Source organism: Lynx canadensis, chromosome B2 (assembly GCF_007474595.2).
Source record: "Lynx canadensis isolate LIC74 chromosome B2, mLynCan4.pri.v2, whole genome shotgun sequence".
Taxonomy (NCBI): domain Eukaryota; kingdom Metazoa; phylum Chordata; class Mammalia; order Carnivora; family Felidae; genus Lynx; species Lynx canadensis.
Window position 1 is genome coordinate 81,444,054 of NC_044307.1, and position 26,722 is coordinate 81,470,775.

Sequence of the window (26,722 nt, forward strand, 5' to 3'; positions counted from 1 at the left end):
TATATATATATCAAATATATATATAATATATAAAATAATAATAAATTATATTAAATATATTACATATATTTATAAATATAAATAAATTATATTAAATATATTATATATTATATATTTATATATATTTATAATATATATTATAAATAAAAGTGGTAATAATGGATCACTTAATACTGGATTAAAAGTGCTAAGATGACACTTCTCAATGGCAGCTGCTGGTCTGTGCGGTGGTTTTACTGACCACAGTTAAAACCAACCAAGTCCCGCTGTTCGATCACTTAAAAGGCACCCTGACTGGGACCCACCTCTCCAAATGGCTCCCTATCCCACCTATCCCACAGCTGGTTGCGGGGACAGGTTAGGACAGAGACTCATACACATTCAAGTTCACCTAGTGATCAATTGCAGTCAGACTGTGTGGCTATGGATCTTCTCTCCTCTTGTGATCTCCTCTCTTCATCTGCAAAATGGGAATTGCTGTGAGGTTTAAAAGATATACAGAAATAAAGCATTTAGCACAATGCTAAAAGCATACTGGTTACCAGCCCCACCTTCACCTTCAGTTCCTGTCTGCTGTCAAAAGCCAGGTGGGACCCAGCTAAAGCTAAAGCTAGGGTGAAAGGAAAAGGGGGTATGATGTGGGCAGGAAGAAGAGAACTTGTCGCTCACAGGGTGGGCAGTTCTCCTGCTGTCTACCTGCCCCTCACGGCTGGAAATGTTCGTGTGCCACAGAGATTGCCAAACTCACTGTTTATTTTTTTAACCACCCATTACTAGCTACAGGTTGATGAGATAAAATGTAAGATAAATGAAAAAAAATTTAAAAACAACTAGAGATACAAGGGAGGGGAAGATTATTTAACCAAAGTTATACACAGGGGTTTTTTTGTTTTGTGTTTTGTTTTTGGTGGGTTTTTTGTTTGTTTTTTGTTTTTTTGCTTTTGGATATGATTCTGTTGTATCTAACTACAAACTATTTTTAAACTTTACTTGGTAGTTTTATGAGTAGACTTTGTTTTTTTAGAGAAGTTTTACCTTCATAGAAAGATTGAGCAGAAAGGTACCCCTCTTGTAAGTTTCTCCTGTTATTAACATTGCATTAGTATGGTACTTTTGTTATAATTAATGAAACAATATTGACAAATTATTACTAACTAAAATGCACAGTTTACATTAGGGTTAACTCTTTGTATTACACAGTTCCACAGGCTGACAAATGCATACTGCCATCTATCCACCATTATATTATTATATTATTAATTATTATAATATTATACAGAATGGTGTCACTGCCCTAAAAATCCACTGTGTTCCACCTATCACCGTGCCCAAGACACCTGCTGTTCTTTTTATTTTCTTTATAGTTTTGCCTTTCCTGTAGTTGGAATCATACAGTATATATAGCCTTTTGGGGCTAGCTTCTTTCATTAACAATATGCATTTTAAGGTTCCTCCATGTCTTGATAGCTCATTGAATAATATTCCATTGTCTGGATGTGCCACAACTTAATCCATTCATCTACTGAAGGACACCTCTTAGTGTCCTTCCAGTTTTTGGCAATTATGAATAAAGTTGCTATAAACATTCATGTGCAGGTTTTTGTGTGGATGTAAGTTTTCCACTCATTTGGGGAAATATCTAGAAATGCAATTGTTGGACTGTATGGTAAGTCTATGTAAGAAACTGCCAAACTATTGTCTATAACATTTAAGTATCCATCTACCAAAGTGTATCTTATTCTATCTATATAATGTGACTAGGAAACACTCCTAGTTTCTTTTGTTTTATTTTGTTTTGTTTGTTGGGGTCGGGGTACTGTTTCAGTAATAAATGTCCTAGAACAGTGACCTAAGTGAAGGACAGTTAATTTTCAATTAATTTAATGATCAAACTTATAAGTAATTTGACTGAAAAGTTTGGGAGTTCCAGCCAGTGATTTTGGGCAAATTACTTGACTTCTGCAGCCTCAAAAAATGTAAGTAGTCATGAAGATTGTCCTTAAAATTCCTTATTAGTTATTAAATTTTATGCAATTCTTAAGAAGGCAATTACTATTTTTGTGAGGTCAATAATTCCATTTGACTTTTAAACTAATTTGTGTTGGTGTAATTTTCAATGAAACCATAACAAACTGTAGTTTAGACTTTGGAGAAAATGTTTAATGATCAAGATGGCAGAAACCACTTGGACAGTTGAGCTGTTGTTTTTGTTTCTGTTTTGGTTCTAGATCATACAAATTTTGTCCCATTAACAGAAGAAAACTGTACCTTTCCACTGGAAACATTTTCTGACTAGTATTATGGTCTGTACATGATGTTCATCCCTTATTTCTACACCTACCCTAGTATTATACAGTAATTACTGTGTCCTCTTGCCCACAATTTTTTTTTAAAGTTTTTAAATTTATTTTTGACACACAGAGAACAGAGAGGGGCAGAGGGAAGGGGAGAGAGAGAATCCCAAGTAGGCTCTGTGCTGTCAGCACATAAACCCTTAAGATCATAACCTGAGCCGAAGTCCAGAGTTGGATGTTCAATGGACTGAGCCACGCAGACACCCCTTAGTTTTGTCATTAACAGATTTACAACTGAAACAGTGCCCCACCCCCAACAAACAAAATAAACAAACAAAAAAACACCTCTAGAAATCATTTACCTATAATGTAGTAAAATGTCACTGAATTGAAATAACTGAAGAACTCAATCAGTTACTGGACATTTAAAAAGAAATACCATTTTATTACTTTCATGTAACTATAGTAACAGCTAACATTTTCTAAATACTTACTATGCACCAGATGCTATTCTAAGATCTTCACATATAACTTTTCTATTAGCTTACAACATAACCCCATAAGGTAATTAATATTATTGCTTCCATTTTCCAGAATCAGAAACTCACAGTCTAAAAAGTCAAGCAGTGGTACTGCTGTGATTTCTCCCATATTCCTCTCAGGAACTGTAGCCCTGACCCTGAGCCCCTGGATAATGGCTGGTCCGAAATTCTTGTGGATAGACGCTGCTGCCTACTTGGACAGACCAGTATATGGCTTCTGGGGTCTCCATGTGTTTATACTGTCACCCCTCCCACACACACACACACATACACATGCACACACATACACACATAAAAACATGTCCATGTATGTGCTCTAGCTTGTGCCTCACAAATGCTGCCTGTGCTATAGGGACCACTGTCTGGTACATCCCATGTTCACCTGATGCATTTGATTCCTCCACAGAACCTGTTCCTATCTCCTCTGAGCCCTCATCTACTCTCATAGGTCTTTCCAGCTCCAGGTAATCTCCCTTAATCTGCTGAAATTAAACAAGCAACACCATGAAGGATAAAACAATGCCTAATAGAGTAGCCTCCAGGGGTATGTTCCAAGACCCCCGTTGAATGCCTAAAACCACGGATAGTACTGAATACTATGTCTTTTCCTATAAATAAGATACCAATGAAAAAGTCTGATATAGAAACTAGGCACAGTAAGAGATTAACAACAAGAACTAAAAATAAAATAGAATAATTACAACTATATACTGCAATAAAAGTTATGTGAATGTGGTCTCTCTCTACCTCTCTCAAAATATCCTATTGTGCTGTACTCATCCTTGTGAGGATGTGAGATAACAAAATGCCTACGTGAGCAGACGAAGTAAGGTGAATGACATAAGCACTGTGACGTAGTGTCAGGCTCCTACTGACCTTCTGATGATAGAGTATGTCTGGAGGATCATCTGCTTCCGGGTACCTGAAACTGTGGAAAGGAAAACCATGGATAAGCGGGGACTACTGTATACATTTTGCTTTAACAGTGAATTTCAATGATTTTTTAATAAACTGCCAAAAACAATTGCTTAAGCTATGCAAACTCCTCCTTAAAATATAATTCATTTTTATTTTTAGTTTTTTTTGAAGTTTATTTATTTTGAGAGAGAGAGGGAGGGAGAGGGGCAGAGAGAGAAGGAGAGAAAATTCCAAGCAGGCTCCACATTCACAGTGTGAAGCCTTATGCAGGACGCAAACTCACGGAACCGTGAGACCACAACCTGAGCCGAAATCAAGAGTCGGACACCCAACCAACTGAGCCACCCAGGCACCCCAAATAGAATTCATTTTTAAAGATAAGTGGACATTTCTGAACTGGATGGAAGTAATTTGTTCTCTTAAGTTAGGAAAGTATATCTTCATATCTTCATTTACTTCATTTGCTTGTTTAATTAACTCCATTCCTACACAGATGAACTTCAGACCTAGCTATGAGGTAACTAGAAATAATCCGAATTTGAAATAAATTTTAAAAATCTTTAGTATTTGTATTAAAAAAATCTTTTTAGGGGGCCTGGCTAGCTTCAGTCAGTAAAGCATGCAACTCTTGATCTTGGCGTCGTAAGTTCAAGCCCTATGTTGAGTGTAGAGCTTAAAAATTTTTTTTTTAGGAGGCACCTGGGTGTCTCAGTCAGTTAAGCATCTGACTTCGGCTCAGGTAATGACCTGATTTCATGGTTTGTGGGTTTGAGCCTCGCGTCGGGCTGTGTGTCGACTGCTCAGAGCCTGGAGCCTGCTTCAGATTCTGTGTCTCCCTCTCTTTCTCTGACCCTCACCCACTCACGCTGTCTGTCTGTCTGTCTCTCTCTCTCAAAAATAAATAAACATTAAAAAATTAAAAAATAATTTTTTTAGGAGGTGGAAATAGAATTGAGAAAAATCTCTGAAGTCTTGCTCTCCAGGAATCTGTTGCAAGGGCCTCCAGGCCCAGATTCTCATTCCATGACAGGAAGCTGGCAGTGACAGAATAACGAGGCACAAAGAGGTGGAACAGATGACAGCTAAAGAAGCCATCAAGGGAAGAGAAGTGGGAAGGAAGTGACAGAAGTTAAATTGGAGTGATAAATTGGTAGGTTGAGTCTGTGTGGTTATTGTTGGAACAGAACGAACAGAGGATCCTTTACTCAATCTAGAATGGTGAGCACCAGGAGCCACTAAGTTGTAATTAATCTTAAATGTACATAAATTCTGGGTTTCAGTTTTATTGTTTTTCTCTGCCTCTACCAAGTGCTCTTATCCTTTAAACAATCTTCACAGAATAGTTATAAAGCAGAGTGAATTGCTGTACTTTTATATGTATAATGTGCCAATGGAGATGATCAATTTCTAAAAGTTATTATGAAGTATCCACTCTAAATACCGCCACAGTTTTACTATTAATGTCATCCACTGAAACAATTTCTTCCAAGTATTCCAAAAACCTTAGGTTCACCCTTCAATTTCTGCTCAGAATTCTTTAGGACAGGCTTCAACAAGTTTTCATACAAAATAAAAAAATCAGTTATGTTAGTGTCAAGGTTCCTCTGCTTCCCCCCACCCCTCCCTACCGGCTGATGCAGCACAGTATATTAACTAACATGTTCACCTGAAACAAAATAACACACATTCTCTTAAAAAATACAGATTGAAAAAGAATCATTGACTTAGTTTACTATTTTCAGGGTTACCCTGCAAGTCAAGAAAAATGGGTACTTATTAAAATTCACATTTGTAAAAGATGAACTAGATGATATAAATGGATTTACTGAAGGATTATTTTAAGTAAAAGATGATCAAGTATATCACAATTTGTAACACATGGTTTATAAAATCATATTTCAGGGGCGCCTGGGTGGCGCAGTCGGTTAAGCATCCGACTTCAGCCAGGTCACGATCTCGCGGTCCGTGAATTCAAGCCCCGCGTCAGGCTCTGGGCTGATGGCTCAGAGCCTGGAGCCTGTTTCCGATTCCGTGTCTCCCTCTCTCTCTGCCCCTCCCCCGTTCGTGCTCTGTCTCTCTGTCCCAAAAATAAATAAACGTTGAAAAAAAAATTAAAAAAAATAAATAAAAAAATAAAATCATATTTCATAACTAACTTTCTAGGAACACAGAAACTCCATAAAGCAGGCTACTTCTGCTTGAACACCAATGTGGTAGTTAAAAAGAATTTGATCAAGAAAATGAAAATTTACCCTGAAATTATTAGGGATAGCATGTAGAAGTATTCAAAAGGAAGCTAACCTTAAAAGTCTATAAAAGCTTCCTTTAAATATACATAAAAGGCATATTTGTCAGTTTAGGATACCTATTAAGAGTCAAGCTTTTGGTATTACAAGTGTGAAAAGGTTTCAAGTGTCAGGTTACCATAAAAATGTTTTTACTATTTTTCCTTTTTGATAAAGATGAAATGAAAGACCATGACCTGTGTTCTATTATAACAAGAACGTGGATATCATTTAAAAGTATGTAACTTTTAATTCTCATTTGAAGAGGGCTATTACAGTGCATCAGACATGCAATGTATTTAGGCAAGTGCTAATTTATTAAGGGCTACTGGACAACAATATTAGAATCACTGCATTAAGGTAATTAAAATCATCCTTTTCTGAACTTCAAGAAAAGTTTCATTCCTCTAAAGTATAGCCTCCACCTACTTTTTCAGCCTGATATCTCTCTATTCACCATCACCTACCTTATCCTTCAGTCAAAGGGGTCTAACTGGGTATTACAAAGAGTAGACAAAGCAGCCATGATCCTGATGGGGCTTATTGTCGAATGGGACAGAAAACCATTAAATAAACAAACCCAACGATAAGTATGTAACTAAAATTCTAATAAGGGCTAGAAGAGTAAGGAGAAGGGAAAATATGAACTAGGGGTTGCTCATTAAGGGTGGAGATCAGGGAAGGCTTCTGAGAAAGTGATATTAAGATAAGACTGAAGGATGAGCCAGTGTTAGCAAAATGAAAAATGCTGGGGAGAACAGTTTAGGCAGAAGCAGCAGCACCAGGAAGAGACTGTTCTCTAGTTAGAGTAGCTGATGAGCATGGCAGGGGCTGGGTCAGCAGAACCCTGTAGGCTCCACGGAGGAGGCTGGGTTCTCTGTGTGACAGGAAGCCAGGGTAGGGTAGGTGGGGAGTAGCGTGAGCTGACTCCTTCACTATTACTGTCCTCAGAGTGCAGACCATTGAACTGATCTTTTATTCGTTTTTTGTTCCTCTTTAGGTATGGAGTTGAAAGAGAGTTCAAAAAATTGGGAAGATTTTACATACGTTGCTGCTATCAGAGGAATACAAAAATATTAGTAACTCAGAAGCAACAGAGACCTTTCGGAAGATTTATGGTCTCTGATTCAGAAGTAAAGTCTGCTTGTGGCATGGGGAAGAGTGATTAGGCAAGATCATTTTTCTTCATCACTTTTCAGGTGACAGGCCAGAATAATCATGGAAATGACTCAAGATGCCATCTTTTGGAAGATGGGGTGATTTTCTCTGCCATGGGAACAGAGTGAGGGTTGGCCAAACAGCAGCTGAAAGGAAAGATGCACTCTTACTTTTGGTTACAGCCAGGCACTGTGTTGGAATGAGGCCCAATAAAAATCTGGACAGGTGACACGGTTTCCTACATCTTCCCCCCGCCCAGGACTGCAAAGTTCATGGCAATGCAGGGTCCCTATTCCAGGAATGCAAAGTTCATGGCAATGCAGGAAGAAGGAAGTGAGCCTCTGTGTAAGCCACGTTTTGTGCCTATGACCTCATGGTAATACTTAAATATGCAATAGAATGTTCACTGGAATATTTAATGTCATAAAAACAAAATCTAAGGTTGAACAATAAGAAGTAACACTAAGTATTTCATCCGGAAGCAAATAAACCTTGTCAAAAATTTACATTTTTCCAACAGAATTGATCATTTAAATGAAAACTCCACAGAGCAAGACTATAATTTATTTCACACGTGGTAGGTTTTTAAGTGAGAGACAGGTTCTTCCTTCCTTTCTCCCCACCCACAGAGTTTGGGCCATTTCTAGACAATATTCAGCTGACCTTCTTTTAAAAGACCCAGAAAAAAAAAAAAAGTGATGCTTACTCTCAGTGGAAAGGTAGTGTTCCACCGATTTTGGTAAACACTGATCTAGACCTGAATCTTTGACTTCTGAAAGCAAGAGCAAGATGACTCACATATGCCTAAGGAAAAAGTAGGTCTGGTGGTCAGATCTGAAAGAGAATAAAAATGCTAGAAAATGTACAGTAAATCCTGTTCAAATTTTAGACAAATCATTTAACATATCCTTTTTCATTTCACTATGTCAATACTAAGTATACTATTTTTCCCAGTTTAAGAAAAGCTGAGCCCGCCAAAATCAGAATTTATAAATAATTAAGAAACATTTATTTTAAAAATCACTTTACTTTATGAAGAGTCAATTTTCCATGCATATTTAAGATCACTTTTAAAAAGTGTAATTTGTTTAAGAAATACTTTTTCAAAAACACCTCTACTTTGTTAAAAGAAGCCTCACTGTTCTCCATCCATTTATCCATCCATCCATCCATCCATCCACCCATCCATCCATCCATCTAACAAACGTTAATGGAGCCCTTGCTACCCCAGGCATGGCTCTCAGCACTCATGATACAGCAGCAAAGAGAACAGTCTAAACTCCTACCTTATGGTGTGCATTTTCATGTTATGCCTATAGCGCTGTGGAACTGACTATGAAGGAAAATCAGCTTTTAAAAAATAATAAACTGTCACACAACAATGTAAATATAGTTACCATCATAGAACTATAGACTTAAAAATGGTTAAGAGGGTCAATTTTATGTGTTTTTTACAACAATTAAAAAACTAAACTAAGTTAAAATTTTAAAAAGTCAAAAATGGACAGAGCCAATTATTTACTGAGTAGTTACATGCACTAGGTTCTACTCTGAACAGAACTCATTTAACCTTAACAACCTTAGGAGACAGGCACTCTCTATTTTCCAGAAGAGTACACTAAGGCACAGAGAGTTTAAGCAACATATCCAAGATCAAATATACATGGGATGAAGCTGAGATACAAACCCAAGCAGTCTGACACCAGCACCTTGTCTCCTAAATCCATACAAAAATTTTGAAAAGCAATACCGTTCTCAATTGGAACTACAGTTCATAGTATGAAAAGTGGTAACAGGACAGTAATAGTAAAAGTAATTGTGATCACCTGTTCTCATTCTTTATTTGGCTTTTAAAAGCTTGATGATTTATAACCCAACTTACTGCTCTTTTGACAGCTATTTTTCCTAAAAACTTAAGCATTGAACAAACTGCTTTCGACCACTTCTCTCTAAGCCATAATATTCTTTTCCTACAAATGGAAAAAAAAAAAAAACCACACAGGATGGTTTCTTTTAAAACAGACATTACTGAAACTGTAAATATTTTTAGCCTTTTGTACTTTTCATCCAGCAGCTTGGCTGAGAATAATATAGAAACATTTAAAAATAGCCTTTCAGTACTCTGAAAACCATTAAATAGTTTAGCACATCCCCAGCACCTGCTTGACTTGTCTTAATCAACACTATTTTGCTAGTCATATAAAAAAAGAAAACCCTTTCGGTTTCAGAATTTTTCTCCCTTAAAAACCAAATGTGTCACCAGAGTATTTTGTGCTAGGTTGCCCTCTCTCTCTTCCTAACTTAGAAGGTGACACCTGGACTAAGTCATGGGTAACTAATGAAGATGCAACTTTCCCCTCAGTGCAATACACATCACAGCATGTGAGAAAAACTTTCCCAGGCAGGGGCCTTCATAACAATTGTTGGGATTCTAATGGAAAGTTAGTTTTGTTCTATAATTTCCAGAAGTTATTCAGAGCGATATGAGGACACGTGGTAAATCTGTCCTGATGTAGGAAGGTGACAGTGGTGATGCAGGATATACTCTCTGTCCTGTTTTTCCAGAGGTGAGAAAGTACAGCCCATAGATTTTGGAAGAACAGGAAGAAGGAAGAAAGAGGAAGGAGGGAAGAAAGAAAATAATCTATTTAGAATCTACTGTGTTCAAATACTTTGTGCTTAGCGTCAAACTTTCAACAATGGTCTGAGCAGCACTATGTTGTGGCAAAATTGAAGTACCAACCTGCACAGACACAAACATCAAGTATTAAAAGCCCAAATTAAGGTGAGGCACTGCTTTTCACACTGCCAGGGACCCTTATTTAAGAATACAGGGATCAGCATAATTTGGTGCCAGGCAGCTTCCTTCCAGTCACATTTGATGAAGACTCTATAACATCACCTGCTATAATCAAAATTTCTTGGAACATGAGAAGGGCTCTGACCCAAACCAAAGAGAGGCAGTTATAAAATATCATGTGTTAATAAAAGGACTCAGCTAAGGCAGGGCTTTAGGGCGAATACATTCTGTATTGTCTAAATGGGACACTTGATGAGCGAGAGTATGATCAATTAATCCAGGACAGAGGAGTAAATTGGGACACTCCTAGGCAAACCAAGACATACAACTGCCCGTCTGTAATCCACATCTCACAGCTACGGGCCCCCACCAGGCTCCAGTGGAAACCATTTTGTTTCCTTCGATAGTGTTAGGTCTACCAAGGTATAGGAGACAATGCTAACAGACAGGACACCTTCTTCTGGCTTTACCATTCAGCTTTCCCAGGCACACATGATACAACAATTAGATTCTATCTAAAGCAAAAGTAAGTGGATATCATTCTGGACAGAGGTCTATAATTAGCCCATTTTCTTCAATGATTAAAACAAAGTCCCAGAAGACATGTGGGTACGAAAACACAGTAACAGGCATGACAGAAACAGGATTCCAAAATTCTCTCAAGGTTAAATATGTACTGAAATGAATTTGGTAAAGTTTACTAGGATTCAGTGTAAGGTTCCACACAGTCAGTCCATAGCGTCTGGCGGCTTCCTGATTCAATAAAGACAGTGTGACAGGGCTGCCCAAATGCCCTCTTGGGCTGCATTAACAAAGGTACTGTTCTCAAGGCCAAGGAAATAGAAGTCTCACTATACTTGGCTCCAGTCAAACTACTCATGGAGAATAGCTTTGAATTTTGCTCGCTACATTTTAAGACACCTTCTCATAACCTGGAGAGTGTGAAGAAAAGGGAGACCAGGATGATGAAGGAACTATACTATACTATACTATACTATACTATACTATACCATACTACACTACACTACACTACACTACACTACACTACACTACACTGAAGGGAATGGAATATAACCAGCTTGGAAAAAGAAGACTTACAGAAGTCACTGTTCTGTCTTTATCTAAATAACTGAAGATTAGCCATGAGAATTGATGATTAGACTCATTTACCACACAGAAATTAGGATCCCTTAGACAAGGCATCTGTATTGGATGATGTTGAACTTGAAGGTGTATAAGGCCTTGCCCAGTCTAACAGTCTGTAATTACATGGTGGAAAGTGTCACATTCTTCATGAAATCAAGCACCAAGAATTGGCCTGGGCCGCAACAAAAGATTTTCTTCATCATGTATTGTAGGGTTCCTCTCTACCCGAGCTGAAGTAAGGATGTCAAAGCATTTTTAATATATCTCACGGATAAGTCCAAGTCTACTGGAAAGAGAAAACACCACAGTAGTTACACCATATATTTCCTATTTGACCTAAAATCAGCCACACAGAAGCCCTGGTCATCGTAAAGGACTTCTCTGTAGTCAAACACAATGCGTACATAGAAATAAATAAAAACATCACCGCCAAACTATTTTTTAACAGTGATCATGGCACAAGTTGCTCTTAACATACAAAGACTTCTTATTCCAAAAGACCTTTTGAATACAGTAATGCAATAATATATCTTTACTTTTATCTTATTTATAATCCTAAAAACATGGTTTCCAAAATATGTATATCCATTTATAAAAATTTAAGTGTAGGTAATTTGGCAACAAATCACAGCCAGCTAAAAGACCTTAAGTAAAAGAACTCTAGGTCCAGAAATGAAACCAAAAAGATAAGACATCTTAGAAATATACAGACAGAGAAGCAAATCAATAGACCATAATCTTGATATCTAGTGCTGAGCGTGGCAAATGGTTGGTGAATAGAAATAAATGCTCCCTACAGACAGACTCAATTAAGTACAGAGCATAATTTATTCGTGAAAAAAATAACTGACTGTGACTCTTCTTAGATCTTTTCAAAATTACTTGAAAATATTCACTAAATATAAAGAAAACTGATATGTTAAATCATGGTAATAAAATGAAATGGACTAACCTAGGGAGCAGTGATAACATAATCTGATGTGTATAAGTCCCTTGGACCACCCAATGGTGTAATGCCCTGCAAACTGAGTAGAGGAAGAGAGATTTAATTAATTGTTCTCCACCTCTTTGAACTGACAGTATGTTTGGTTTTAAGAAAATAAAAGGACCTAGAGCAGAAAAGGAGTATTATCTTATGTAGACCGTCTATATCCTATAATGTACTTTATATTTAAGAAATATTTCCTATCAGATTTTTATCCTACAATAAACAGCTACAAACAGCAAAAACAATAAAAAAATAGTAACAACAAAAATCAGTCTGCTAGGGGATTTATAGAAAAGTAACAATGAAACATTCTAGCTATATCAAGAAGTCTCTTGTCAAATCATTATTTTCCCCTCACAAGTATTTTTACATATATTCTAAAAGGACTGAGGAGGTATTGCAATGTTGTAAACTCAAAACAAGTCTCCTGAGCGTTAACATACCATATCCTCCCCACAGCCAACCAAAATCTCACTTTTAAATCTCAAGTTTATAAAAATAGTGGGTTCCCAATCAATTGACTTTTTCAACATCAGATGACTGGATATATCCTTCACAGACTTCAGATCCCTTGTTTAGCCCCCATAATAATATAAACTATATCCCTCTGATTCCATTGGAATTACAAGAAATCACTATATATCATTCCCTTCCTTCTAAGACATTATCTGAGGTTTTGGGTTTTTGTTTTTTTTTTTAACTTTTATAATCCTCATGTGATTTGTGGCCATATAAGACTGATTTTCCAAACTAAACATTACTATCTTTCTACTATTGTCTCTCCACAGTCAGCAAACTTTATTCATTTTCATTCAACACTTATTAAAGTTTTACTCTGTCCAAGACACTGTGCTAGGGGTAGGTGGTACTAGAAATTCACAGTCCCATCATCAATGAGTTTTAAATCTAGTAGGTGAAAGACTCACACACAAGTATATACAAGGCATCCAAGTGACACCCGAATGGTGAAACCAACACCCAAGGAGGCCAAGGAAAGAAGAGGTGTTTAGCTGTGGTAAATGTGAAGAAACAGTGGAGGAGGTGTCATTTGAACTGAGCCAGAAGAGTATAGGAGGTCCAGGATTTTGACTGTCAAAAATTAAAGAGGAGAAAGGAGGAATGGAGTAGAAAGCCAACTTCAGGCAGAGGAAACAAGATGAGCATAATTTGCAAAGGCAAAAATTGCAAAAAATACCGCACGCTATCAGAAGAGCAGGTAGGGAAGGTTACTAGCTAAAAGCAGAGTTAATTTATCCATGTTGGAGAAAGTTATGAGATAAATCGTTCATCTGAAGGATCAGTAGTTTCACAGGATCTGAAAAATAATCTTCCTTTCTCTATAAGCCATTCTCTCTGAGTGCTCAGCTTCAGAAGGGTCCAACATGAAGGAAGGAAGAAGCAAATCCTGGCTGGTTGTCCAGGTGCAGGACCTAAAGCCAGCAACCCATGGGGTAACAGATGTTGTAACTAGGACTTTCTCACATCAATCCAAAATGTATGGAAATTTTGAAAAGACTTTCACCAATAGAAACTTGCCCTATTCTTCTTTTAAAACCATTCAGTTTTGAAATAAGAGCAGAACCTCCAAATTCTGAATTAACCCAACATATTTTCTCAGCTCATTCACAGGTCACTGTGAAGCGGTGTGGAGGTTGTTAGGGGGGAAAAATCACATAATTGTAGGATTTAGTACTTCCAGGTTCCCCTACTAAGCTGGTCCTCCCATTTCCTACAGCGGCTATTTTACCAAGCTTATATCCTCCTCTTGCTGGCACACAAGTAGGTCATGGCACATTTCCCAGCTGTGGTGAAATATGACTGAGTTCTACCACTGAACTGTGAGCAAAAGTGATTATGCTAATTTCCAGGCCTGGTGCATAAAAACCTTCTGTGTGTGATCTTCCATGTTCTTTCCTTCTCTTTCTTTAAAAAAATTCATTATTTATTTTTAAGAGAGAGAGAGAGAGCACTCAAGCACATGTGCAAGGGAAGGGCAGAGGGAGAGGGAGAGGGAGAGAGAGAGAGAGAGAGAGAGAAAGAGAGAATCTTAAGCAGACTCAGTGCAGAGCCCTAAGCAGGACTCGATCCCATGACCCTGATCCGATCCCATGATCCCTCAGGTAGGGATCATGACCTGAGCCAAAATCAAGAGTTGGAAGCTCAACCAACGGAGTCACTCAAGCACCCTTTTCCTTCTCTCTTGATGTGACACAAACAAGTACAGAACTATGGAAGCCATGCATTGAAAATGAAGAAACTGCAAAATGGAAGTTATCTGGATTCCTGAAGGACTACTGGGAGGAATGCCACCTATCATTCATCAACACTCAGTTTGAATGTTATGCAAATAAGGAAGAAACTTCTATTGTTTTAAATGATTGAGACTTGATGGATTATCTTTACAGCAGCTAGCATTACCTTAATAATACACAAATTCTGACCATGTTTTTTTACATTAGTTTGGGTCTACTGAGAAGTAGGCACCAAGACAGGATTAGAAATACAAAAGATTTATTAGGGGAGTGAGCAAGAGAAGCTGATAGGTCCTTCAGACTATACTTCTGGATACAAGAGGGAAGGAAGGAGGAAAAGATAGGAAGTCTCAGACTGCAACACAGTTCCAAGCAAGGTCTAGTCAAGACAATGGGATTTCTCAAGTCAACATGGCCCACTAGAAAGATTCTGCATCCCACATGAATGAAGTAGCAATAGGAAACCCCACTGTGCTCAGTCACTGACTGGGAGGAGGACTGGGGGGCTAAGTGTGGCCTTAATGCCAATGCCAACGCAGAGGTGGCTCCAGAGGGGCAGCAGTTGGGCCCTGCTGTTCCCAGCTACAGATCTGGGCAGTTCATATTCACGGACACTACACTGCTCAAACTTTCAACTTTCATATCCTATATTCCTTTCCCTCCTTTTTTTTTTTTTTAATAATTAATATCCACACCTTGCCTTTCTTCTTTTGCTCCTGTCTGCTAAGAGTTGTTTTTTCTCTGGTCCAAAGCTAATCTCTTCATGTGTTCCAGCTAATATGTATCCTCAGATCCCCTTTTCTTTGTCTCTTCCAGATTTTATCTATCCTCTACTATGTAAACATACTCAAGATTTTCAACCTCAAAAGCTAAGATTAAAAAAACAGTTTCTTGACCTTATTGTTCTCCTTCCCTTCACATCTAAGTTTCTTGCAAGAATGGTGTAAGTGGATTGCCTAATTTTTAAATTTTATTTGCTCACCAATTGCTCTTTACTAGGATTACATGAACCTACAAGTTGACATATCCTGGAATCCTTTCTTGACATCTCTGAAGTGTTTAACACTCCTGTCATTCCTTCCTTCTGGAAACTCTTGCGTTGGGTCCTGGGATACCGTATGCTTAGGTTTTCTTCCTCCCTGAAGTTCATTCCTTCTTTTTACTTTCCTCCTCCTTAAATGTCCACTTCCTATGGCTTCTACCATTAGTTCTCTCTGTTCTGTCTTGCACATTAACCTGATGGCTCTCATTACTTAATGAAGTGCCCATTCGCTGATGACATCATTCATGCAGTCACCCAAACCTGAAACCTCGGAGTTGTCCACAATTATTTCCTCTATTTCCTTACCTATATTCAATCAGTCACCACGTTGTGAAGATTCCACTTCCTAACTCGCTCTCAGCACCATCATTTGTTGGTCTTGATCCCTACAGCCACTGGCCCATCACTTGTCTCACAAACTTGTGGAGGAACATAGTGACAGATCCTCTGACCTCTGACTGAGTCTGTTCCCCTTCAGTCACATCTCTGTACAGAGGTAAGACAATATTTCTAAAGCACAAATTTGATCATGAGAAGTGGCTCCCCACTGCCTACAGGGGGATTTTACATACCATTCTAGGGAGATAAAGGTCAATCTCCCTAGAATGGTATGTAAAATCCTTCATAATTAGGCTCTCATCCATGTTTTAGCTTGATCTTTTTCCACTGCTCTATGTCTCCAAAGTCTAGTCATACTGAACTGTCTGCAACTCACACAATGTGTTACATGTTTTATGCTTCTATGGCTTTGTACATACATACCTTTTGCCCTGAAAGTTCTTTCCACCATCCTTGTCCTACTAGGGGAATTTACTATACATTTTTCAATAATCAAATGAAATTGAATTTTCAATAATCAAATCAAATTGTGGGGCCCTTACCATCAATACTCTCAATCCCACCCCAGAGCATTGAAGAGCTCATGTAAGGTGAGTACCTGTTCATGACACCTGACACAAGATTCCAAGGCAATTTCATCCTGCTTCTTTTTGAACACCATTGACACAAAATAGGCACTTGATGAATGTTTGCTGACTACAAGAATGAATGATGGACAAATCTAATCTTCCATCTTGAGTTTGGCCCCATAAAATTCGTCTCTTAAAAACAAAATTTTCAGTGGTCAAAAACCATTATGATGCCAGTCACCATTACATGCGCTCACTGGTGGCCAAGTTAAAGTAGTGACATCTTCAATTTACATGTGAAAAGTGAGTACTTGGCATTAGAGGAGAAAGATACAAACACTCTGCAGAAGACAAGCAGCAAAGATAGCTCAAGGGCTATTATCCCAAGGGACTGAATTCATTCTTAGTAATTGTGTAAACCAGAGTTCACATTTCACACAGAACTTTCTAACAAATTGGAAACAGGAGATGGTTAAGCTAGGCAAAGAAAAAGCATGGCTTTGATACACAAGAAACTACACATGCATTTTACATTAAATGCTGTTGTAATTTGCTCACAGAACACAGTACAAAAATTATTCTAAAAGTCATAACTTGTAAATTTGATATGTAAATAAGAATTTAAAATTAGAATCTCCATGGCCACTGAATACTAAAAGAGTAAAAGGAAAAAGGAAATGAAAGATAAAATACACCATTTCAGACTCTCTGGAATGCATCTCCTTCCAGCCTGATCAGCGGGAGGCCAGTTATCACATTCAATGCACTTGGTAAATACAAGAGTTTACTGAAAACGGACCTTTTCATAAAAAATCATGGGTCAAACAATCTCTACGACATATATTGCTGTTAAAGGAAACACACTTTTTCTCATTCTTGACATGATGATGCATGGTGTGCTTCTTCAGAGAGACAGCTTAATATGGTTCCAACCCAAAACCTAGTGAAAATAGCTTTTTTTTTTTAATTTGAAAAATAAATCCCCAAACAAAATTCTTTTAAAATATTAAATTCTGCCAAAGATAGATGTTTTCAGGGAACCAGTCCAAAGAAAGGTTTTAATTTATTTAATGTTCTATGAGCTAATGGTATCAAGAAAATGTATATCTTTGTTTAAAAATACACAAATCAGTGATGCTTATATATACCATCCACTTGACATAGTCCCTGCTGCTCAGCTTTATAAGAGTAGCATTTTTCCTGGAGCTAACTCTTGAAGCCTAAATCTTCAAAAAAGTCTTGTGATGACATCAATCTTAATATTTGGCCAGGCCAGTAAAATTATTCTTCAAAATGGGTGCTAATATATCACTTTTACTCAAATCTAAGTGAAATGTCAGGAAAGTACTCCCATGTTTACTTCAACTACCCACTAATAAACATTTTTGACTGTAATAACTGAAGGTCCCATGTTCTCAATGCAATGACACCAGCAAAATTCCCTTGAAAACTTGCTCATAACCACAAGTGTTAGTAGATGTGACCTCTCAGGTTTTAGATTGATGACACTAAAAAAAAATGCATTTACAGGCTGAAAATCATATAACCCTGGCCAAAGCACTCAATGACTTCGGAGAACCAGGAGAACCTACTTGAACAAAATAAATATTTGGGGAAAACCTGCATCGGTTGGATGGTTCATTGGTACAAAATTTATCCTTTAACAAACTAAATAGGATTTCTAATTATCTTCCTATATTTCTCCTCCTTACACCTTTCAAATTTAATCACAGCATTGTTTAATCTCTTGCCTTTTTTACTCTTTGCCCTCTGTCTGAAGTTTTCAATTAAGAATTACTTTGTAATAGGGGCATCTGGGTGGCTCAGTTGGTTAAGCGTCCAACTTTTGATTTCGGCTCAGATAGTGATCTCATGATTTGTGGAATTAAGCCCCATGTTGGGGCTCTGTGCTAACAGTGTGGAGCCTGCTTGGGATGCTCTCTGGCTCTCTGTCTCTGCCCCCTCCCCTGCTCTCATGTGCATGCACGCTCTCTGTCTCTCTCAAAATGAATAAACTTAAAAATATTACTTTGTAATAGCATTGTGGTTATATAGGAAAATGTTCTTAATTTCAGAGATGGATGATGTTGAAGTATTTAGGGGTACAGTGTCAAGAGGTCTGCAACTTGCTTTCAAATGGTTCCTAAAAAATGAACCCCTTTTCCTAACACACTATACATAAGGAGATAAAACAACAAATACTAATAATTGGTGAATGCAAACTTAGGGTATGGAAATGTTCCTTATTGTCATCTTCCCTCTAGGTTTGAACTTTTCAAAAGAAAAAGAAAAAACGTTTTAAAAGAATAACTTTACCTAATAGGTTCCAGCTTTTCAAATTGTAAATGCAAGTGGTTAGCATCACAAGTCTAAAACTTGAGGGACCTTGTGCTAAAAAATACCAGGACTGACAAAAGACACATTTGATTGTCTTCTACAGGCATGATATTGATTCAATTTGCACATCCTGGAAGTGGCTGTGATTTGAGTCTGGGATGGAGGTAGAGAGGCATAATGAACACATCCACAGTCCAAGCATTTCCCTCCAGAAGGCCCTGAAAGCTGGCCCCTCAGGGTCTCGTGGTCTCTACCTCCCAGTGAGATCCTGGTTTGCTTACCCTCTCCCAAGCACCCACCAGTGACTCCTGGGAAATGCCTGGGAGATCAGTAAGGGTCTGGGAATAGATTCTGCACATTAGACCTGTTAATTTTAAAAATGTAGAAGTGTCATAAGTATTCTTAAAGGTTTTCAAAATTGTAGCGGAGTCTAAAATGCATTTTCAAATATTTATGTGCAAATCTTTTGCAAGAGATTTGCTATTACAGTCAGTAGCGATTTGGTCAGAGAAACAAAAGACTACCTAAAGGCATGCTTCATATCTGACAAAACATGAACTATTTTCCTACTGCAGTTACACTGGCATCTATGACAAGGAAACATTTTAAACATTTCCTTGCATCAAGCACTTTGGGGTGATCTATCTACAGTGACTATTTACTTATGTGGCAGGCAGAGTGCTAGGAACCTTGCTGTGCATATTACCTCATTTCATTCTTAACGCAGCACTGTGGAGTAGGGGATGTGATAGGCACTGGACAGGAAAGGATGAAGAATCTCTGAGAGGGGAAACTGAACATTTATCAAACGCTACCATGTGGCACTGAACAGTGCTCTTCAGGTGTTACCCCACTTAACTGTCTACAACACTATGGTGTAAGTATCAGTAACCCGATTTTATGGAGGAAAAAACTGGGAGGTACATAACTCGACCAGGATTGCTGATCTGGGAACTGAAGCCACTTATGCCAAGTGAAACATGGGCACAATTCCTCCCTCTGGTCACATTCCACGGCTCTAAGCCAGATGCTGGAGGAGGAGGTAACCACCATAGAAGGAATAGCTGTGAATATTGCCTCTTAGTCACTGCACCCACTAGGGATAGAGGGATGCAGAGCGCCAAGGGGGAAAAGCAAGCAACCATCCCCTAGAAATGGAAAGGAAGTTCCTTTTAAAATCCAGAGCATGTGTGAGTGGGGGGACTTCGTGTTCCAATTTAATCCAGTTCTCAAAGCTAAATGAACACAAACTCCCAACCTGACCCCAAGGCTGACCCAGCTTTCTAAAGATCCTGTAAATGACCAATCCCCAAGAGAGAGGAAAGCTCTAGAAGACCCACTAGAAGGCTCTTCTCAGCTACTCTCCTTGTCCTTCATACCTCCCTCTGTATGACTAACTTGAAGCCTAAATTTACATGTGTGATTATTCACAACAGCCAAAAGGTGGAAACTACCCAAATGTCTATCAACTGATGGACAAACGGGTAAACAAATTGTGGTATATCTGTGGCATACAATGGAATGTTATCCAGTCATAAGAAGGACTGAAGTACTAATACATGCTACAATGTGGATGGGCCTCAAAAACATTATGCTAAAATGAAAGACATCATGGGGCACCCGGGTGGCTCAGTCGGTTAAGGGTCCAACTTCAGCTCAGGTCGTATCTCATGGTTCATGAGTTCAAGCCCCGCGTCGGGCTCTGTGCTGACAGTTCAGAGCCTGGAGCCTGCTTCGGATTCTGTGTCTCCCTCTCTGTCTCTGCCCCTCCCCAGCTTGCACTCTGTCTCTCTCTCTGTCTCAAAAACAAATAAATGTTAAAAAAAAAAGAAAAAGAAAGACACCAGGCACAAAAAGTTACACATGATTCCACTTATATGAAATATTCAGAAAAGGTAAATCCATAGGAGTAAAAAGCAAGATTAGTCATTTCCAGGGCATGAGGAATGAGGGGGAATAGGGACTCCTTAATGCATATAGGGTTTCCTTTGGGGTGATGAAAATGTTTTGCAACTAAACAGAGGTGATGCTTGCACACTAAAGTATATACTTTAAGGGGATTAATTTTTATGTTATGTGAATTTACTTCAATAAAAAAACTTGTACATATATGAACACACATTTCTTGGGCAGTCTTGAATAATGATGTACAGTATGCCAAGCCATAAAGATGCCCCACCCTGGGCTCTTTTTACATTACACGCAAATAGAGACGGATTTCCTGTAAGTTGATCTTGAAGAAAAAAATGTTAGAGAAAGAAAATGAGAACTAAGCCATCTTAAGAAAACAAAACTCAACACTACAGCCTTGTCATCTTCCTATCTTCTCTATCCCACTAAAACAAACATAAACCCAAATCATTTAGTACACCATATACGGAAAAGCTGGTACTTAAAAGACCAAACAAAACAAATTAAATCTACTGTGGTTTGTTCCCTCAAAATTAAATAGAAAGATCCAGCAGGTCCTTAAACATCTGAAAAGAGTTGCAATCTCTCTGGTAATCAGGGTTTCAAACTAAAACAACTAGGGCTCTCTCTTCATCCAACAGAGTTGGAAAATTTTAAAAGATTCCTAATACTTCGCTGCAGTGAGGCAACCAGGTACTTTATTTTTCGCTGGTGGGAATCTATATTGATGCAACCTTTTTGGAATGTCACCTGGCATTATCCTTGACTCAGCTTTTAGGAATCTGTCTCTCAAACACCAAAGTGGATACGTAAGAATATATGTACATAAATTTTAACTGCAGTGTTGTTAAGAATGACAAAAACCCAGAATGTTCCCGATGTCCATCAACTGAGGGATAATTGAATAAACTATGGTACAACTATAACCATACAAGGCATTAGATTTACATCCAAAAAAAGGTATTAGATTTATATTTGTTGATAAGGAAAAATGTAAAAAAATATAAAGTAAAAAAATAAGCTGCAGATAACTGTTTATAATTTCATTTTTTTTTTAAATTTTTTTTTCAACGTTTATTTATTTTTGGGACAGAGAGAGACAGAGCATGAACGGGGGAGGGGCAGAGAGAGATGGAGACACAGAATCGGAAACAGGCTCCAGGCTCTGAGCCATCAGCCCAGAGCCTGACGCGGGGCTCGAACTCACGGACCGCGAGATCGTGACCTGGCTGAAGTCGGACGCTTAACCGACTGCGCCACCCAGGCGCCCCTAATTTCATTTTCATAGGAGACAAAATACCTTATATATGTATGTATATATATTTCTATATATATTACAGAAAAGATAAAGATAGGAAGAATAAGAAAAGAAACAATAAGAGATAAGAAGAAACAATCTGAGAAATTTGGAAAAAGACATTGAACTTTCACCTTTATATTGTTTGAAATATCGTAACAATCATGTATTGCCCTGTGATATGTTTAAGAGTAGAAAAAGTTTAAATAAACAAGATTTTCTTCTGTACCTGGCTTTTCTGAGTGATAAACATATATGCAAGAAATATGAAGGTGACAGTTCCCCAAAAACCTACTTTGAGGGGGTGTACTGAAGTTAACAGACTCATCTTCAGCCTCCTGAAATGGTCTATATTCTCTCCAAGACAGTGCAACTCAGAGTGGAACCTGCACACCAGCCCCAGTCCCAGCACACAAAACTGGGAGTTGATACATAGAGACTTCTACAGCCGTTTGCCAGAGTGATTTTATGTCTATTGACTCTGATAATTTAAAAAAATTAATCAGGCTACCATTTTTATCTTTTTAGTTCCATTTTTCTATTCATTGACTTAAAAAAAAAATTAATGTTTATTTATTTTTGAGAGAGGGAGAGACAAAATGTGATGGGGGGTGGGAGGAGAGAGGGAGACATAGAATCTGAAGCTGTCAGCACAGAGCCCAATGCAGAGCTTGAACTCATGAACCGTGAGATCATGACCTGAGCCAAAGTCGGACGCAAAACCGACTGAACCACCCAGGTTCCCCTCTAATAATTCACTTTCATTGTATTTTATAAAATCATCAGCCCATGATTCTAAAAAAACAGAAGAGCACAATTTTAAACAATGAAAGCTGATGTTCAGGATGATAAAACATAATGATATATTCAGGTAACTGTAATAATGAAAGATTAAATTTTATTAAACATTTTTGGACTATGTCAATACATTCACACACTTATAAAACGATACTAAAGAGATGAGGAGAAAACCTTCTGGTAATCAGAACAGATTCCTAACAGATCCAGCTGGTTCTCTTGCTAGGAACAATGAAGTCTAGATTATATTTACAAATGAAGACTAAGAAACTGGAGAATAAACAAAACCCCAGACAACTTGAGAAACCAACTGACACAAGTTCAACCAAAGACACTTTGACCTTTGCCAAAGCTGTAGATAAAAAACAATGTGAATTTGACTTTCATTTTTCTCCCCTCTCATACTTCTGAGTCAAGATGTTAAAGATGAGAGAAGACAGGCAATAAGAAAGAGAAGCCAGGGGCCTGAGGGGGTAGAGGTGGGGGTCTGACTTTCCTGAGCTGACTCTGTTTGAAGTTTCACTTACCAGTACTCTATGACAGTGGTGGGGGGGGGGGGCGGGGAGAGAAAAGAGTTTACCATCAGCTAGGAACCATGTCTTGTAAGTGTTCCTGACAGACATATTTTTTTAAAAATCAGAACACACCATGTTTTAGTTCCCAAGAAAAACTGGCTAGAACAATAAAGCACCAAACAGGCTTCTAGCTAAAATAAAAAATACGATCATTTGTAAATGCAAATTTCTTCTCTCCTCTCTAAAAATTTTAAACCAATGTTGAAGTGAAGTGCACTTCCATCCACATCTGGCAGCTTACATGTAAATAACCATGAGTGCCACTGTGGCAGATCAAGTGCTCTACAATTCACAGCTGTGGTGCTGAGACAAGGGAATCCTGGTTTCTCACCAAAGGGTGAGCAGGCACTGGAAAATCTATAACACATTTTGGTATTTTGAGGATTTCTGAGAAGTCAGGAAAAAAAAAAGCAACTTAGGTTATTTTCCTATCAGTTGGACTTAAAAGACAAAGGAGCTCTAAAACAAAAAGAAGCCATGTGTGTATGGCAGTGCTATAACACCATTTGGATTACCTGTAACCATCAGTGCACTCAAAAGAGCCTTAGAAATAAATTAACCCACCACACTGAGGGGTGCAGCATGTGGTAGGGGGCTGGGTGAACTTCTAAAGCATGATTCCAAGCTGAGGGTCTCCTGTTTCACCTGCTCTCCTTTAAGGGCTCATCACCTTGGCCCCCAAATGATGTCTTCAGTAGATGGTGACCAACTGAACACCTCCACAGTCAGAAACAGCTACATGAATGAATGCACTAAAGACACAGCGCAATAAATCACACAGATTAGCATAACAAAATGCAGCATCAGGCAACAAGGTGGTATTTACCAAGCTCCTACTCTGCTTGGCACTGAACTACCTGGAAGGTTAGTGCTTAGGAAAAGTCCTTTGAGGAAGAATTCAGCAACACCAAAGTCTTGAGTCCAACTGGATTTCACCTTCCCATTGCACCAAGCCCACTGTACAGGGTACTAATGGTCTTCTCCTTTGTCAGATTTTACACCCCCTTTTCACTCTTTGTGGCTCTTGACCTCTTTGCAGCATCTGACACTGTTAACAGCTTTTTATTTTCTCTTTTAATTAACCTCTCTCCCCTGGCTAGCTGCTTCTCCTGTTTCCTTCATGGTTCCCTGCTCCTCCTCCTCCTTCCTCTGCTTGACTAAGAGCCCTTTTCAAGGCCTTGGGTTTCTCTCCCTTTGAGGAATCATCTATCTCCAGGGCATCAGTTCTCTCCTATCCTTTGCCTTTGACTCCTCTCCCTTATTTTCAGCTCTGTATCAAACCATTTTTCTCGCATGTGGGGCCTTGGCTGCATATTTAACCCATTCAACATTTCTCCCACCTTTGCTATTGCCCTGGACAAAAAAAGCTTCTCTCTTGACCTCATTCATTTCTTCAACAGGAGAATTGTCTTCCCAGCCACCCAGGCTCTAAATCTTAGAGTCTCCTTTCTTCAATTCCAATCATCCAAGTCCTGTTCATTCTTTATATCTCACCTCTGTCTCTTGCTACCTGACCAGACCCTATTCAGCTCAGAATAACTGCGTCTCCTCTTTCCAATTTGGCCAAGATGATGCCACATTTTGACCCTACCATCACTGTCCCCAGCAATTCAAGAATCCTTACCATCACCCCATAAAATCACCTGCCTCTCTAGTAATGAGGGGTAAGTACAACAGAGTCACCAAGAGCTTGGGCTCTGGGGAATGGTGGCTGGGCTTCAAACTTAATGGTGCCTCAGTCTCTTCATCCCAAAAGACAGAGATGATAATAATATCTCCCTTAGAGGATAACTGTGAAGACAGGATTAATTAAAAGATGTGAAGAACATGGGGGCACCTGGGTGGCTCAGTCGGTTAAGCATCCAACTTCAGCTCAGGTCACGATCTCACGTTTTGTGAATCTGAGCCCCGCTTCAGGCTCTGTGCCGTCAGTTTAGAGCCTGGAGCTTGCTTCGGATTCTGTGTCTCCCTCTTTCTCTGCCCGTCCCCCACTCACACTCTGTCTCTCTCTCTCAAAAAATGAATAACCGTTAAAAAAAAGTTTTTTTTTAAAGATGTGAAAAATGTGGAATAGTGCCTAGCATAGAAAGTGCTCATTTACTGTCAAATTTGGATGGCTCCGAGCCAGACTGGCCTCCACAGTATGTGCCCATTCTCACTTTACTATCACCCCTGCCCTCATCCGGCTTGTACCGTGTGGATGACCCTTTCTCCTCCTGGCTATTCTATACAAATTATACCTATTGTCAAGGCTCTCAGGTCCAACTCCCACCCAGCCAGTGGGTTTTCTCTGATTACCCCAGCTACACCCCTCACTCCTGTCTCTGGATTCTACAATACTTACTGGATGTCCCTAAATCACGCTGTTCTCTAAATTACCAAGTATAAGGGGCAGCCCAGCCTCTGGAGACAATATTGGTATTGGTGCCAGAGGCCTGATCCCTTACTATGGTTTTCCCTAAATCAGTGCTTAACGTCTCTGAGGCTCAGCTTCTTTCTCTGAAAAAGTTATAATACAACCTCATTCATAAGGTTTTCTGAAAAATTGAATAAAATCATGGAAAGCTCCTACCACCTCATCGGGCATATTAATAAATGCTTGTTCCCTTTCAGTAAGACTATACACCTCCCAAGGGCAGCTCACGTTTCTCCCAGCTGCAAGGCAGTGCTATACAGACATTAAAAAGACACATAGGTGAATGGCAGGCCAAATCAATGAACACCTTCCAAGTCTAGCGATTCTAGGACAATATTCTGAAATGGACTTTTCCATATCTGCTCTAAATAACTGGCAGTGCTTCCATCATAAAATGCATTTTAACATACTCAATCTGCCAAGAACATGAACTGATTTTATTTTTGCTCTAATGAGGGAATACATTATCCACTTAACCTTTCTATCTTACATGATATTGAGATTTTTTTCTTAGGACTCATTTTTACAAAATCCAGAAAGTCCATGGCAAAAGAAGAAAGAAAGGAAGAAAGAAAGAAAGAAAGAAAGGGCAACACTAAGTAATTTGAAAGATTATTCATACCTAAAAAGGGAATTTTTAACCACAACCTTAGTCATAAACCTTCAACAGGCAAATGAGAATCAGCGAAAGATGAAGTCCCAAGGAGAGAATTGGGTTGAAGTGCGACTCGCGTTCAGGCAGCGGGTGACGGCACTCATAAGACAAGCTGACGGAAGTGGGTGCTGTACCTTTATCACGGCCGCCCCCACTTGACCACCTGGAGCACCCTCAGAGGAAGCAGACACCCCCACACACTTTCCAGCTGCATCCTGGCGGCCACAAAGTGCGCACACATAATCAGCCAACGTATAAAATTATATCAGAAGCATCAATGTGACGGGGAAAATCTTCAACTTGTGATGAGTAACCTGTGTTATTTAGATTCTGTCACCAAGACCTGAAGCTGAGCTAAGGGGAGACTCCTCTCGACACACCCACACAACCTTGATAACCG

At 38.8% G+C, this 26,722-nt stretch overlaps 1 protein-coding gene across 4 annotated transcripts in view; it reads right to left on the reverse strand.

The window, feature by feature from the left end:
* BACH2 (BTB domain and CNC homolog 2) overlaps positions 1-26,722 on the reverse strand; it is a 356,180-nt gene that overhangs the window by 300,062 nt on the left and 29,396 nt on the right. The window contains exon 1 of one of the 4 annotated variants that reach the window (XM_032593221.1): positions 392-1,512. The exons of 2 other annotated variants lie outside the window; for them this stretch is intronic. The gene's annotated coding sequence lies outside the window, so the exon portion shown is untranslated. Of the gene's footprint in view, positions 1-305; positions 1,513-26,722 lie in introns of those variants that run through there. One more of the 4 variants, XM_032593220.1, reaches the window with a different exon arrangement.